Source organism: Gossypium arboreum, chromosome 7 (genome assembly GCF_025698485.1).
Source record: "Gossypium arboreum isolate Shixiya-1 chromosome 7, ASM2569848v2, whole genome shotgun sequence".
Lineage (NCBI taxonomy): Eukaryota > Viridiplantae > Streptophyta > Magnoliopsida > Malvales > Malvaceae > Gossypium > Gossypium arboreum.
In genome coordinates, this window is record NC_069076.1 from 55,903,343 (window position 1) to 55,921,530 (window position 18,188).

An 18,188-nucleotide genomic window follows, 5' to 3' on the forward strand; every position below is an offset into this window, starting at 1 on the left:
CAAAGGAATAAATCGCCTGATTCAGAGTCAAATAACAAGTGAAGTCTAGGTGGATTTTTCCTTAGGTATTTTCTTAATCAATCGAATTTTCCCAAAAGTTTTTCCCCAATTTCTCTCTGTGCACTCTTAGTTTAGTTAATTAATTTAGATAAACAAATCCCTTAATTTTTAGGCTAGATAATAAAAAGAAAGTAATTACTAGTACTCTTGGTTCCTTTGGGTTCGACAATCCGGTCTTGTTTAAGCTATACTACTATTCGATAGGTGCACTTGCCTTCATCGTGATAATAGTTAGTTTCAAGAACGCTTAATTATAAATTTTTAAAACCTGTCACAAATATCATGTATCAAGTTTTTGGCGTCGTTGCCGGGGAAATAGGATATTAGGGACACTTGATTTTTATTACTTTAGCCATTTTACTTTTATTGCAATTTAAATTTTTATTTTCTTTTCTAATTCTTCATTTATTTTCTTCTGACAGGTTTTTCTAGTTTATGACCGGAAGAAACTCGTCAGGACCATTACTATTTGACAGTGAGATCGATCGCACAGTTTGCAGAAACCGAAGAGAAATAAGGCGAAGCTTAAGATACACAAAGGAAGAGTAAGAGGATGATATTTTAACCGCAAACGAGGAGATGGCTGAAAACTAAGAAAATTTGCTACCTCCTGCGATTGCTGCTAATCAGAATCCTACTCCGCGTACTTTGTATGATTATGCTAAACCTTCTTTAACAGAAACTGAATCGAGCATAGTTAGTCTTGCTGTTGCTGCAAATAATTTTGAACTGAAACCTAACACCATTGAACTTATCCTACAGTTTGTTCAGTTTGATGGTTTGCAGGATGAGGATCCCAACACTCACTTAGCAAATTTCCTAGAGTTTTGCGACACTTTTAAAATCAATGGCATTTCTGATGATGTCATTCGCCTTCTGTTGTTTCCCTTTTCGTTAAGGAATAAGGCTAAACAATGGTTGAACTCGTTACCATGAGGGCCAATCACTATATGGGAACAAATGACTAAAAAGTTTTAATTAAAATATTTTTCGCCGAGCAAAATAGCCAAATTACATAATGATATCTCTTCTTTTGTACAGATGGATTTAGAAACACTCTACGATGCATGGGAGAGATACAGGGACCTTTTGAGAAGGTGCCCTCACCATGGGTTACCACTTTGGCTATAGGTTCAAACATTTCATAATGGTCTGAATCCTTCGACTCGACAGATGATCGACGCAGCCGCTGGCGGAACCATCAATAATAAGACACCTAAAGATGCTTATGAATTTATAGAAGAGATGTCACTGAATAATTATCAGTGGCAAATCATGACGACAAAGCCAATGAAAACAGTTGGCATTTGTAACGTCAATTCGGTCACCATACTCTCTAATCATGTAGAACTTTTAAACAAAAAAAATTGACTGTTTTCTCGGTTCTTCATAGGTTCACCCAGTAATGCTGTGCGAAGCAAGTAGAGGTGGATCAAACAATTCAGATTACCCACCCTATGGCAACAACATGGAGAACGAGCAGTTAAATTACATGGGTAATAATCCTCGATCACAAAATAATCCTTATAGTAATACTTAAAATGTAGGTTGGAGGAACCACCCAAATTTCTCATGGGGAGGCCAAGGGAATCAGCGACCACCACCACCTCTAGGCTTCCAACAACCACCCTACCAATAAGAGAAAAAGCCGAACCTTGAGGAGATGCTAACAAAATTCATCTCAGTGTCAGAAACTCATTTTTAGAATACTGAGACAGCACTTAAAAATCAACAAGCATCGATCAAAAGGCTCGAAACTCAGATAGGTTAGCTCGCTAAATTGATATATGAACAACCACAAGGTATCCTACCGAGTAACACTGAATCTAACCCAAAAGAGCAAATCAATGCAATTACCATTCAAGATAAGGAAGGTTTAGTTGCACCTGAACCAGAACAGAGGCAAGAAATTGTGGTAAGTAAAGGTAAGGGTGAGGTGGACCACAATGACCAGAAAACGATAAGTAAAGAGTACAAACCTCATGTGCCATACCCAAACGTGACAAGGAAAGACCGAACAGAAGAACAATTTGGTAAATTCCTTAAATTATTAAAGAAGTTAGATATTAGCTTACCGTTAAATTCTTAAAAGAGCTTTTAACAAATAAGCGAAAGTTGGATGAGGTGTCGCATGTGAAACTAAATACGGTTTGCTCACCCATACTATAGAAGAAGCTGGCCAACAAATTAAAAGATCCAGGGAGTTTTACGATTCCCTGTTTAATTGGTAGCTTAGATGTTAATAATGCTTTAGCTGATTTAGAGGCTAGTATCAATGTCATGCCTTACAAAATGTTTAAACAACTAGGTCTTGGGAAACCCAAACAAACTAGGATGAGTATTCCGTTAGCTTATAAAATAATCAGATTTTTTAGGGGTATTATTGAAGATGTACTCATTAAAATTGACAAATTTATATTCCCAGTTGATTTCGTTGTTCTAGACATAGAAGAGGATAGTAACGTTCCTTTAATTTTAGGGAGGCCCTTTGTAGCAACCGCTAGAACAATAATTGATGTTGGCACAGGTGAACTCACACTTCATGTGGGAGACGAAACAATCACCGTTTCAGCTCGTAATTTACGTAACACATCGAAAATTGAAGGTGGTTGTATAAATCATTCTACTAAAACTGACCATGTGGTGTAGCCTACTTTGCAGGAAATAAGTTCGAAGAACCTACACGAACCATGTTCAAGCAACAACGGAGGACCTACCTATGAAGAACGAAGGCTACAAATCGAGGAACTAGATAAATAGTAGACACAGAAATCAAGAACACCCGATAAACTGAAACTGAGCCAGGACGAGCTCAATACATCACCAAATCAACTTAAGGTTGGAGACAAAGTACTACTAGATGCAGCAGATCCTCGCATTAACACTTTTGAACCTAATGAAGAAATTCCTCTCACGGAACTCAGTATGTTCCCATATGGTATAGTCGAGGTAATTCACCCCAAACTCAGAACTTTTAAGGTAAACAATACTCGTCTTAAACCTTATATTGATAAAGTTGATAGCAAGGATGAGAAGTGTAAACTCCTCAAGCCACCATGATCACACACCAGAGAGGTAAGTCAAGCTTAGACTATAAATAAGCGTTTCTCTGGAGGTAACCCGAGTACTAATAATAACGATTTATTTAAATTCTAGTTTTTCACATCTAATCTACTAATTGAGTCTTGAAACACAGAGTTTTTCCATCCACATGGCCAGGCACACGGGCGTGCCTTAGGCCGTGCTCACACCACAGGAGGAGACACGGTCGTTCGATACGGCTATGTTAAAACAGGGAAAAAAATTTTCCCCAACACGAGATGTGATAAGTTGCCACGGCGGTGCGACATGGCCGTGGGCAAAACTACCAAAATAACACAAGCGTGAGACACGCATACCTTGATACCATGGTTGAAACTGAGAATTTAATACGGGTGTGCGACAAGCCCGTGCCATTCACCCGTGATTAACACTATCAAACTAACACAGGCATAGGCTATCATACATGAGCGTAGGAGAAGCGAACAAAGCAAGACACGACCGTGTGACATGACCATGTGCACCCACATGCCCAAGGAACACGGGCATAGGGCGAATGTCAGACGCGCCTAAATTTAAAAATCGTGAAACACATGGGCAAAAATTAGGGCACACGGTAGTGCCCCATGGTCGTGTGCCCCAAAATCTATATAAACCCCTCACTATTCATCATCTCCCTCTCCAAAAATCCGTAACCCTAGCCATTGCAACTCCATATGCCCTACCTGCCATGCTTGTGCACCACCTATAGCATTGTTTTCGACGACCCAAGCTTCTTCTTTTTGCGTTTGTTTACTCTTTTCTCTCTATTTTCTTTAAATATTTTGCCTATTTCATGTTCTCTCTGATCCATTTGACTATTTTAAGTGAACATTCATAGTAGAATAATAGAAATACTCATGCTTATTATTAAAGAATTTTTCCATTTTTCATATTACATTCATCCATCTTTCTTGTTTCCATGGATTTTATGCTTATCCTCATGCATTCATACATTAGATATTCCCGTTGTATTATTCTTATAGCCCTATTTTAATAACTTGATATATTTGCTTTAGTTGTTTTAGTTTTGTTCTCTTCATCTAATAAGAGAGTCTCATGAAATATTTCTATTTAGTTCTGTGTTTCCCTACTATTTTTGGGGCATATTGGTTGAACTTCGACTTTTCAATAAAGGTATACAATATCATCCTCACGTGGTAAGAAAACAGCTGCCCCTGCCTCGAAGAAAAGGAAAGTAGCAACGTCATCCTTAGGTACTACCATGGAGATTAGACACCCTTTCCTCGAGTTCCCCTTGGGACCCTAGGAGGAGCTATTTTAGATATTATGGGCCCGACCCTTAGGTGTGGGCTGCTGCATTGACTGGGCCACACTTGAAAAGATTTAGATAGCAGATGCAGTCCGAGCCCTCTTGACGACTGAACCGTGGGGGCTCTTCTTTGAGATCATCGAGCTGACATACCTTGAGCTCACGATGGCTCGACCTTCCATCTCCAAGTCGTCATGACAAACTTTGACGATCCTGGAATGGTCCAGTTCCGCCTTGGTGGTGTAGTGCGCCAGTTGAGCATACCCGAGTTTAGGATTGCATTAGGGCTATACACGGAAGAGTTCATGGACGACAATGAACTCGACACCCTCCATCGCCACATCTACTACTCTCCCTCAAAGTGTTGGAAAGACCTCGTCCCTGCCTCAGCCTCCTATGATCCTTGCCGCTCTAAGGCATTGGCCCTCGCTCGATCCTTGCGATACCTACACGCCATCTTCGCCCACACTCTGGCGTGATGACGAAAGAGCACTGGGGTCATCAACACTCATGACGCCTATTTCCTATAGAGCATGGAGAACGGGCACGTCTTCGACCTTGCCTACTTCATCAATCGTGCCATCCGCCATCAGATGGAGTGGCATAGGAGAGGGGTCATCTCTATCGAGCCTTATGTAACTCGATTGGCACAACACTTCGAGCTCCTCAACACAGCGACACAATCATCCTCCCTCACTCTCATCGGCTAGATGTCCCCACAGGGCATCTCGAGCATGCTAAACATGAGGATGATCAAGAAACGACGTGACACCTACCCTCCTTAGTACTGCCTCATCCAGTCCACCGAGGAGGAGGACCCAGAAGACATTACTGATGATGTCCCTCCACGTCATGAGGACCCACTGTCTCAGTCACCACCCATCCATCATCCAGTTCATGCAACGGCTTCATACTATGACATCTCTGAGCACCTTACTTGATTTGCGCAATAGTGTTTTCAGTATTTTGATCACATTGATGCTACACTTCATCAGATTTGTCAGCACCTTCACATCGCCACCACCACCTCGGGAAACATCCGGTGATAACGATGTTTAAAAACTTTTTATTTATTATTTTTATTTTCACTTTTATATTTATTTATCTTATTTAAGTACTTTTTATTTCATTTTCCTTCATTATTATTTTAATTTTAGTTTTTATAATTTTTATTGAATAATTTATAGTTTCGTCTATTTCATTACGAGTAATTATGTTCCTGATTCTATCACAGTTATAAAGAGCTCCAAAGGTCATTATCGCATAGGAACTTAAAACTCCACTGGCAAAGGTTCTCCACGACTGCCATGTCTTGCTCAACCACGACCATAGCTACCATCGATATAATATTCTTTTAGACTAATGAACCTCTACCACCACCGGAGTATCCTCCTCCAATATCATCATTGCCTTGGCCGATTATTCTCCATAACTCCAAATCAAGGAGTTCATTCATCATTCAGGAAGTTTCACTTCTCTCCCTATCTTATGATTATTTATCTATATTTTTCAATATATCTATCTTTGTTCATTGAGGGCAATGTACATCTTGAGTGTGGGGGTCTTCCATATCATCATTAGAAATCCCTGAATTTTGTCTTATTCTCACGTGAATCACTCATATCACTGGTAGAATGAATTTTAATTAATTTATGATTTTTATTGATATGTCTTGAATTAAAACATAAGCATTTATGCATTGATTGTTTAAACTTTAAGACATTAGGGAATCAAGCATGATAAGTTGATTTTTGAAGAATTATAAACTTTTAGGTTGTTTCCCTAAGTTTAGGTATTATTGTGAGTTGAAATTCACAAGTTTAAACATGAAAAAGCCATAATTTTTGTGAGATCTTGAGCCTTTAGAGCATATTTTATTTCTTTCATGCTCAATTTTATTATGAGTGTGTCAGTATTAATTTTTTATTCTAGAACTTGCTTGATTATGCATGTCAAGACCACACCATTTGATTTGATATGTCAAGATGATAAAGACACTTAGGTTTAACCCACTCACTTCACAAAAGCCTACCTTCATAATTGACCCTTAGTGAACCCCTTTGAGCCTAACAAGCCATTAATTGATTTACCCTCAACATTAACCCATAATCCATTATTGTTGAAATCCCCTAATTTGATCCCTGTTTTTGTCGAGATTTGATTTGAACTAATTGCTTAGCTATGTTTTGCTCTTCTATGTATTTTACTTGTTCTAAAAATAAAAATACTTCAACACATATTAGTAGTAATTCGTCATTTTTGAGCTTGAGTGTTAATTTCATATTTTTAGAAGAAGCTCACTTGTATTCAACTGATGACTGGTTGTTTTTCTAGCTAGGTAATTTTTCAATTCAATCTCGATTCTAACCTTTTCTTTCAACTTGTGACCACACCCCCTAACCAAAGCCACATTACAACCCTCTAAAAGACCTTTTTGATTGATGTATCAGCTCAATTTATAGTGGTGGAGATTTGATTTTCAAGCAAGCCTATAACAATAGCTTTTCATATTGACTAATGAGTGCTTTAATTGATGTCCTTAAACACCTTGAGTGATTTGAGTGAATCTTTAGTGAGGATGTTAAACTCTCTGATATTTTGATCAAAGGTAATCACTTAGATAATGGGAGACACCTATGTTTTCGCGATAAAATACTCAACTTGGAATGTTTGAAACTTTGATGTACTTTTAGTTGAATTTTTAATGTACGAATACTTATGGATTACTTTGAGATATTATTGATAGGGATTATAAATTGAGAAGAATTTATTTTAATAGTGAGTTGAGGATTTTGCTTGAGGAAAGCAAACGCTTAAGTGTGGGGGTATTTGATAAACCGTAATTTATACATGTTTTTATCCCATGCTTAGCACATTTATGGATGGTTTCTCCTTAGATTTGGTGAATTCGATGCTTCTAATTCTTTAATTTCATGTTTTATACTTAGGTGAGCATAGGAGAGTAAAAAGAGCGAGAAACGGGCCGAAAATGGAGAAATTGGACCCACATGGGAAATCAACACAGCCTGGACTTCCTCACACGGACGTGTCACACGGCCGTGTCCCTTTGGCAAGATCGAAGCACGACTTACACAGGTAGACTACACGCTTGTGCCTATTCAACAGCCTTGACCATGGGTTGCAGTAATCGTACACAGGCGTGTCACATGGGCGTGTCCCTGTCGAGCACAAGTATAACTCTATTCGGAGAAGGCCAATTTTGAGGGCTCTTAGGCATTTTAAAGCCTATTTAGACACTTGAGGAGGCACTTAGGAAGGGCAGATGCGGATTAGGAGGTAAGGAATTACTCAAGGGAAGTCGATTGGTCCATCTCAGAAGCCAGATTCATCATCAAGACTGAAGATCTCCCTTCAATTTCCATTTAGGGGTTTTAGGTTTTCTTTATGTTTTGTATTCATTATTCTTCTGAGATGTTTTCTTCTATAATTATGAACTAAACCCCTTAAATACCTAAGGGGAATGAAACCTAAGACGGATCTTGTTATTATTATCTGAATTGTATGATAAATATTTGACTTGTTCTTAATTATGTGTTCTTAATTCTTATTTTAATATTCCAAGATATTGATTTGAGTTAATGTTCTTATTCAGAGGAGGAATACACCCTGTCTAAGAGTAAATTTGTCATAATTAAGTGGAGTTGATTGCACGCCTAGAGATAGGGTGATAAGATTTTGCCGGATTAGGGTGAAACCTAATAAGGGGATCCATAGAACGAGTTAATGCAACACTAGGTGTTAATTAGAAAGAGATTTCAATTAATCAACCTAGGGTTAGACGTTATTAGTCTCGAGAGAGATAATAATATAACTTAGGGATTTCTACGGATCAAGTCAAATGAATAAATCATCTAATTTAGAGTTAAATAACAAGTGAAGTCTAGGTGGATTTTTCCTTGGGTATTGTCTTAATCAATCAAATTTTCCCAAAAGTTTTTCCCCAATTTCTCTCTGTGCACTCTTAGTTTAGTTAATTAATTTAGATAAACAAATCCCTTAATTTTTAGGCTAGATAATAAAAAGAAAGTAATTACTAGTACTTTGGGTTCAACAATCCGATTTTGCTTAAGCTATACTACTGTTTAATAGGTACACTTGCCTTCATCGTGATAATAGTTAGTTTCAAGAATGCTTAATTATAAATTTTTAAAACTTGTCGTGAATATCACGTATCAATTCGGATGTGTCAAAAACTACATTCAGAACAAGGTACAGGCATTATGAATTTCTTGTTATGCCATTCAGATTAACTAACACTCCTGCAGTTTTTATGGATTTGATGAATCTAATCTTTTGATCATATGTGGATAGATTTGTTGTTGTATTCATTGATGGCATTCTGATCTATTCCCAAGATGAATCTGAACATGATTAACATTTGAGGATTGTGTTACAAACATTGAGGGATAAGCAACTATTTGCTAAATTTAGAAAATGTGTGTTTTGGCTCCGAGAAGTTGGATTTTTGGGACATATTATTTCAGCGGAAGGTATCCGAGTTGATCTGAGTAAAATTTCAACAATTGTTGACTGGAAACCACTAAGAAACGTGTCCCAAGTCAGAAGCTTTCTGAGCTTAGTTGGCTACTATTGGCATTCTGTAAAAAGGGTTCTCAATAATTGCTACACCGATGACTCGATTGCTACAGAAAGATGTGAAGTTCTAGTGGTCCAATAAGTGCCAACAAAGTTTTGAAAAGTTGAAAGCACTGTTAACTGATGCACCAGTTTTAGTTCAACCTGAGTCAGGTAAAGAGTTTGTGATTTTTAGTGATGCTCATTAATGGTTTTGGATGTGTTTGATGTAAGAGGGAAAAGTGATAGCCTATGCTTCCAGAGAATTGAAACCGCATAATTATCCTACGCACGATTTAGAGTTGGCCGCTAATGTTTTTGCTTTGGAAATTTGGTGACACCATTTATTTGGTGAGAAGTGCCACATCTTTACCAGCCACAACAGTTTGAAGTATATAATGGCTCAAAAATATTTGAATTTGCGACACCGAAGATGGCTCGAGTTGTTGAAAGATTATGAATTAATAATTGATTATCTTCTGCGGAAAGCGAATGTAGTCGCGAATGCTCTGAGTAGAAGATCTTTATTTACTTTGGGAGCAATGAACACACAATTAACCTTATATGATGATGGTTTGATTTTAGCTGAATTAAAAGCGAAACCATTATTTCTTCAGCAAATTTACGAGGATTAGAAATGTGATAATGAATTACAAGCTAAAAGAGTACAATGTGAAACGACTACTAATTTAGACAATCAGATCAGATCCGACGATTGTTTGATGTTCCGAGATAGAATTTGTGTACCAAAGAATTCTGATCTTATTCAGAAATTTCTACACGAAGCACACAATGGTTGTTTATCTGTTCATTCGGAGAGTAGTAAAATGTACAATGATTTAAAATAGTTGTATTGGTGGTCGGGCATGAAACGAGACATTTTAGAATTTGTGTCGAGATGCTTAGTTTATCAACAAGTTAAAGTCAAAAATCAAGTGCCTTCGGGACTACTACAGCAGATGATGATACCAGAATGGAAATGGGATAGAGTTACGATTGATTTTCTATCGGGGTTACCCCTATCTCCGTAAAAGAAAGATGCTATCTGGGTTGTTGTTGATAGACTGACAAAATCAACACATTTCATTTTGGTAGGTACAATCTTTTTGCTTGATAGATTAGCTAAATTGTATATCTCTGAGGTTGTTAAATCGCACGGGTGCCAGTTTCTATTATTTCAGATACAGATCAAAGGTTTACATCGCAATTTTGGAAGAAATTACAAGAAGCTTTGGGTACGCAGTTGCACTTTAGTACTGCATTTTATTCACAAACCGACAGTTAGTCTGAGAAAGTAATTCAGATTCTCGAAGATATGCTTTGTTGTTGTGTTTTAGAGTTTGAAGGCAACTGGGAAAAATATTTACCGTTGGTTGAATTCGCGTATAACAGCAGTTTCCAATCGAGCATAAAGATGGTACCGCATGAAGCATTGTATGGTCGTAAATGCCAAACACCTTTGTATTGGATCAATCTTAGTAAGAAAAAGATTCACGGGGTTGAATGGGTTAGAGAGACCGAAGATAAAGTGAAAAAAATTCGCAACTTCAGATCGACAGAAATCGTATGCGGATTTGAAACGCAAATACATTAAATTTCAAATTGGTGACATAATATTTTTGAAAGTATCTCCATGGAAGAAGATTCTTCAATTTTTTCGCAAAGGAAATTGAGTCCGCGATTTATCGGGTCGTATGAGATTATCGAGAGAATAGGGCCAGTGGCATATGGACTAGCTTTACCATCAGAATTAGAACAGATCCACAATGTATTTCATGTGTCGATGTTACGATGGTATAGATCAGATCCGTTACATGTAATTTCTCTGACAGAGATTGAAATTTAGCCTGATATGACGTATAGCGAGGAACCAATCAGAATTTTGACTCAACAGATTAAAGAGTTAAGAAACAAGAACATAGCTTTAGTGAAGGTTCTATGGAAATAGCACGATGTCGAAGAAGCTACATGGGAACCCGAGGAAGCTATGAGAAAATAGTACCCTAACCTATTTTCTGGTAAGATTTTCGAAGACGAAAATTCTTAAAGGGGGAGAGTTGTAATAGCAAGTTTTTAGTCAAATCAGAATAGTAGTGTCAGAACCACAAATTCAAGGTTGAAATAATTATTTTATTAGTATTTTAAGTTCTAAAAAATGATAATATGATTATGTGAAAATTTCATTAAGAAATTTTATCGTTTGAATGTTCAATTTGATAAAAAGGACTAAATCGCATAAAATGCAAAAGTGGTGTTCTAATAGCTAAAGGTGTCTAATAGCTATAGAAATTTAAAGTAAAGATCCTTAAGTGGTAATTAGACCATTAGTATGTTATTGGACATTTATGAGATTGGTATTGTTGAAATTTGATTGAAATTAAAAGGTTAATTAAGTAAATTAACAAATTAAGGTTAATTATAATAAAACAAAAATTTCTATCTTCCATTATCAATCTTTCAACCTAAATTTCAAAGAATAAAGGCCATGGGAGTATGCTAGGGTTCGGCTACTTTAAAGCTTAAATTGGTTAGTGATTTTGTCTTGTTTTTAAGGATTTCTATGTTTTTGGAATCATTGTAGCTTAATCTAGCTAGGCCAGGGACTAATTTGCAAAGTTATTAAAGGTTTAGAGTTTTACCATTGATGAATATATGTGTATTTTGATGTTTGATGATAGAAAATAAATGGTTGTTGTTGATAAAAAAAACATGTGTTAAGTGATTTTGGGTGAAATTGAAAATTTGGGATTTATTTGTGAAATATGAAAATTTTGTTGTAGAAATGTGAAATAAATGAAAAATATGGGCTGCTATGATATTAAGGGAAATTCTGCTAGCATGGGTAAGTACCTAATTGCATGAATTTGTATTTTTATGAGCTAAGGACTAACATGTAAAGATGTTGAAATATTAAGGGCAAAAGTGTAATTTTTCCATAATGTGATTTTTGGGATAAATTGAATAGAATGATAATTGAATAAGTTAAATTTGATATTATATAGATCAAGAAAAATGAAGTTCGAATCTAGATCAGGGGAAAAACAAAGTATTGGACTAGTTGATTCATTTTGTCATTTTTGTGAATCGAGGTAAGTTCCTATGTTAAAAAGCATTACTACATTTGTGTTTTAAATGCTTTATTATTGAATTAATTGTGAATAGGACCTTATGGATATATTCAACAGAGATTCGGCAATGTGAAATTCCGGTTGAACCTTAGGAATAGATTAAGAAACAAATGACATGTCATTAGGGCTTATGTGATTTGGGTACTGGTCCATACGTTCTACTGGTGGCTAAGTTATCAAGCATGTGTTGTTCATCCTTGTCAGCTTTTGTGAGCAGCACCATATAGTTACGCCTTGACCGTCAGCTTGTATAAGTAGACTTGTTGATAGCTCGAGAGTGAGCATTATATGATATATGAGATTGAGATAGCTTCGACTATGTATTGGCACTTAAGGTGCGAGATTATCGAGTATCCGATATTACTCAAAATAGTTCAAAGGGTATATCAATGAATTGAAAGAGTATGAAATTGATACGAGCTTGTACAGGTATGTACATGAACTATACAATTGTTGAGTCGAAGAAATTGATGGAATTCATATTTAACCTTTAGATTGAATATGTTTTAGGTTTTGGATTTAAATTGAATTGTATTATGTGATGTTTAAGTACTTGAATTGTCATTGAATGGTAAGTTTTACTTATTAAGCATATGAGCTTACTAAGCTTTATAGTTTACTTTGTTTATTTTTTCGTATTTTATAGTGTTTTTCAAAGCCTGCTCGGATTTGGAGTTGTCAGAGATCTCATCACACTATCAAGCTATCATTTTGGAAATTTTGAATTTATGTATTTGGTTATATGGCATGTATAGGAGTTGTGGTCATTATGATCTTTGTTGGTAATGGATTTAGCCATTTGATTTTGCATTGTAAATGATAAGTGTTTGGTTACCTGCATAGTCATATGATATGGCTTATTTTGATATATTTGGGGATGTATATATATGTCCAAATAGTAATTTGTTATGTGGTTTGTAATGGCTATCTGATGTTTGTTTTTGGATTGATATTTTAAATATCAAATTGTTGAAATTTGAGATTGTATGCTTGTGGTTTTAGATAAAATGATGCATAATTGAAAATGACCATATAGATGATTTGTAAATGTGAAATAGGTATGAAATTGAATGAAAAATGGTGATGCTTGTGTGTCTTATGGTTGATGGTACGGAATTAGCATGAATTAGGCCTGGTTGAGATTGGTTTGAATTCCTATTTATGCAATGTTATATGCCACTTGAATTGTGTAGGTGAATCCAAATTTGGGTGAGCAAGATGGCTTAGTAAATAGCTTATTTTTGTCCACATGGACAGAGACACAGGCATGTGTCTCAGTCGAGTGTGACACACTGTCAGAGACACAGGCATGTGTCTCAGTTGTGTGTGACATACGGTCAGGTCACACGGTCGTGTGTCCCCTAGTGTTTAATTAGAAATCAAGTTAGTATGCTCTACACAGCCCAGTACATGGGCATGTGACTTGGCCATGTGACATAAGTTAATATACCTTACAGTTTTGGCAGGGCCTAGCACATGGCCTGGCACACGAGCGTGTGAGGCCATTTCAAAGGGTACACGGTCTAGTCACACAGGCGTGTGGTTGGTCGTGTGACCCAAGTTAGGGAGTTATACGGGGTCGAGCACACGCTGGGACATGACCATCTGATCTCATTTCGAATGTCCACACGGCCTGTGACACGGGCATGTCTTTGGCCGGGTGAAACACATGGCTAGGCCACACAGGCATGTATCCCCTGTATTTTGTAAAACTTTCTATGTTTTACAAAAATTTCCTGAGTTATCAGTTTAGTCCCGAACCACTTCTAATGCATGATTTGGGCCTTGTAGGCTCGTATTAGGGACATTATGATTGAATATGAATATTTTATATTTGAATATGAAAAATGTATGAGAAGTTATGATTGTTTAATTGTTAAGTCTGGTAATGCTCCGTAACCCTATTCCGATGATGGATACGGGTTAGGGGTGTTACAACCTAATTTCAATAATATAGTGGAAAATTAGTAGCTAATTAATGATTAAATACCTTCATTTAATCAAGTCATAACCTTTACCCAACAACTATGTCAAAATAACAAACTAGTTACCCTTAATTGCACTTACGCTTCATGATTTGTGGGATGTGAATGGCTAATCGATCAAGAATATTTTTCCCTAATGGAAATGGGTTGAAAATCTCATTATGAGGGTTCAAGAACTTAAATTAATGCTGGAAAAATATAAGCAAGAACCAAGAACCAAAACAGCTCATTTTCTTGCACATAGGCGTACGCATCACAACCCATGGTGGCCAAAATTGGGGCTAAATTTCAAAACGGTTTGAGATCTCATTAAAATCTGGAAAAATACCTTTGAAATCATTTAAGATCACCCAAATTCGAGATCTAGAAAATTAGGTTTTTAATGGACAAGATTAATTACGAAATTGAAGAGAGAAAAGACCTTACCCAAGTTAGTCGAGAGAAACAATAATGACACTTTCTTGGCAATGTTCGAGATCGATCTTGGTGTTCAAGATTTTGGATTTTTGGCTAATTTTAATGAGGGAAAATGAGAACAATATGGTGGAGAATATGTTAACAAATCTTGTTGCAAAAAGAAGAAAGAGATGGTAAAACTAGGTGTAGGTGACAACAACAATGGGAAAAAGAAATAAAATTGAAGAGAAAAGAGGAGAGGAAGAGGGTGATCGGCTTGGGTAGGTAAAAGTTGAATTAAAGGCTGAAAAATATAAAAAGTTATATTAATACTTAGGGTTCAAGGGTACAGATGGCATGCATATTAAGAAAATAAGGGATTTTGCAAAATTTAATTATTTCACAAGTGGAGGGATTTGAACTTGGGTTTCAAGGAACATTTCTTTAACACTTAACCAACAAACTAATGCCTCATTTATTTCCTAAAAATGCATACATAATCTTAAAAATTAAGGCATGACCACTCTCTCTTGATTCCAAAACCTGATTCTACTAACCCCCGATTTTTGAGATGTTACACTCCTGTAAAGACTTAAACGTGCATGGGATTGTTCTGAAACTAAAAGAAATTAAATTGCAAAAGGTGAAAAAAATCTGCATAAATAAGACCACACAGAACAATAAAAAAAAAACAGCAGCATATAGGAACCATTACTACATAAAAACCAGAAACCATTTATGTATATATATGTGACACTTGCATGTAAAACGAACAACAATAAACAAAATATAGAAACAAGCAATGGCAATTATAATATATAAAAGGTAATTCTATCAAAATTAGCAACTTAATACCATCAACATTAGCAGCTATATATTCATCTATAAAAAAAAATTAGTAAAGCCTAGAAAATCTGCACTAATTGGATACATTTTTTTTTCAATTTCAAAATTCAAAATGGCCATAGCTATTAATTGAAAAATCCTGCTTTTTCTGATGTTGATTAATTATTTTAACGGAAGAACCTTCAAATGTAGCTTAAAATCAACTACAAGGTCAATAAATTTGATCCATTTCCCATGACCACAAGCATATAATATGGGAAATTATCTGTAAAACCAATTGCCAGCAACTAACAACAGAAATTAGCATTATTCTAATTACAATGAAGACACTCAATGTGAATAGAGAAGCAAGTGTACAAACATGACTAGGTAGCAACCGCCTATTAGCATAGAAAGGAAAATAAAATATGGCTTAAGTGCAGCACATAAACACATAGAAAAAAGATTTAACGAAGTCCCACACACACTGATAAAAAATGATTAGAACTCAACCTTAAAAACACGATTCCTAGCCCAAAGATCGATCGATTTGTCTACACCAAAATGAGCTGAAATCTAAATTTACACAAGTACAGAAAGACTAAGCAAGTATGCATTCTCACCTTAAAAACACATTTAAAGTGGGGCAGAGGAGCCAGACCTCAACAAAAGGTTGTAGTAGTTATTATTGGAGAAATTGTTAGATTGGCTAAGGTTCCGATTTGTAGATATTGTGGTAAGTGAAATGCAGTAGAGTTTCTGTTACAATTGGGAATTGCAATAAAGGAAACTATTAATAATCTTTTCATAATTGGATATGCAAAATATATGTTTGGAATTTAAGGAGACGTATTGTCTAGAATTGTGTTAGAATCAGAGTTGCGCAGCGAAAGCTTGGTGGCCCGGTTTAAAGGAAAAGGGTAAAAAAATTTTGGGACTAAGAAAATTTCAAGGATGAAATTTCTTTAAGAAGAGGAGAATTGTAGCATCTTAAAGATAAGGGGTTAGTAGAATCGGGTTCGTAAGTCAAGAGAGAGTGGTCATGCCTTAATTTTTGAGATCATCTATGCATTATTAGGAAATAAAAAAGGTATTGGTTTGTTGGTTAGATGTTAGAGAAACGTTCCTTGAAACCTAAGTTCAAATCCCTTTTCTCTCACCATTTTTATTATTTTTCAAAAATTACCTTACACCCCAGTATGTGACATGCCTTGCTTTTAATATAAATCTTGCAAAACTTTTTCAAAAATGAGGAAAAAGCCTAATGGTGAAAAGAAATTTGAGAAATTTTGAAAATTAAATGAGATCCCAAGTTTGAATCCTTTCCCCTTGCGAAATAATTAAATTTTGTAAAATCCTTTATTTTTTTTAATGTGCGTGCCATCCATACCATTGAACCCTAAGTATAAATACAACTTTTTATTTTATTTTTCAGCCTTTAATTCAAATTTTCCATACCCTAGCTGTTCATCCCTCTCCTCTTTTCTCTTTAGTTTTCTTTCTTTCTCCCATTGTTGTCGTCGCCTACACCTCCCATTTTACCATCTCTTTCTTCTTCTTTTTGCATCAATATTTTGCACCATCTCCTTTTCTCTATTTTATAATTTATGCTCATCTAAATTAGATCCAACTCTAAAATCTTGAACCCCAAGATCGATACTGAACATTGTCATTCTTTGAACTAGCTTGGGTAAGATCTCTTTTCTCTTCAATTTTTGATTAATCTTGTCAATTAAAAACTAAAATTTATAAATCTATAATTTAGTCTATTTTAAATGATTTCAAATGTATCTTTCTAGATTTTAGTGAGATCTCAAAATTTAGTCTCAATTCTGGCCACCATGGGTGGTGGTGCGTGCGCTTATGTGCAAGAAAGGCGATTGTTTTGTTTATTGCGTCTTGCCCATATTTTTCCAGCATTAACTTGTGTTCTTGAACCCACCTAATCAGAATATAATCATATGTTAATTATGGAGAGAGATTCTTGATCAATTAGGCAATCAGATCCCACAAATCGTGAAGCATAAGAGCAATTAAGGATAAGTAGTTTGTTATTTTGACATAGTTGTTGGGTAAAGGTTATGAAGTGATTAAATGAAGGAATTTAATCATTAATTAGCAATTGATTTTCCATTATATTATTGAACTAGGTGCTGACCCAAATGCCCCAAATCATTTGTAAAGGGGAAGAACGATTGTACGTACAGTTCGCATTGATACAATGTTCGTTTAAGGAATTATTAAGGAAAATTGGAAGATTCGCTAGTGTGGTACGAGGAAGTGAGTCCTAAACTCATAAAATGTTTGAAAATGTTATATATGATTATGTATGATATTGTGTGACATATTGCATATGCATTGGGTTGGGATTTTGTGGTTGACGAAGGAGTTTCGTAGAGAACTGGCAGCATATTAAGTCTGCATTATTCGTAGTCAGTGCACTACACCTGGAGTACCAAGGGGAATTGTGATTTATTGCATTTTTACTCGTAGCCTGTCTACATTTTTAGTGGAAAATTTTTTGCGTATTGTTATCAATGGTTTTAACCGCAACGGGCTTAAACCCATAATGTTTTGGAGTTCGGATGACGGGTTCTAGGGAACTCGTGGTGTGTAGCGGATGGTATGGGTATGATCCTTTTTGTATTACATCATTCTCATGACATATTCGAATGTTATTGATTTATGATCTATGTTGTATTGTGTTGTATTGAATGCTATCGAGATAAATGTTTGTTACTCGAATGAATAATGTCCCATGCTCATACACCATTTGACATCAATTTGATAATGACTATCTAATGATATGAAATTCCTATGATTTTTTTGTTTTCTTCTATTAAAGCT

The 18,188-nt window shown here is 35.8% G+C and overlaps 1 non-coding gene across 1 annotated transcript; it reads right to left on the reverse strand.

Annotated features, from left to right (window-relative positions):
- Positions 1-1,069: 1,069 nt before the first annotated feature.
- On the reverse strand, positions 1,070-1,175 carry LOC128295936 (small nucleolar RNA R71). The gene has a single exon (XR_008286485.1). It is a non-coding gene; the product is annotated as a small nucleolar RNA R71 (small nucleolar RNA).
- Positions 1,176-18,188: the final 17,013 nt, after the last annotated feature.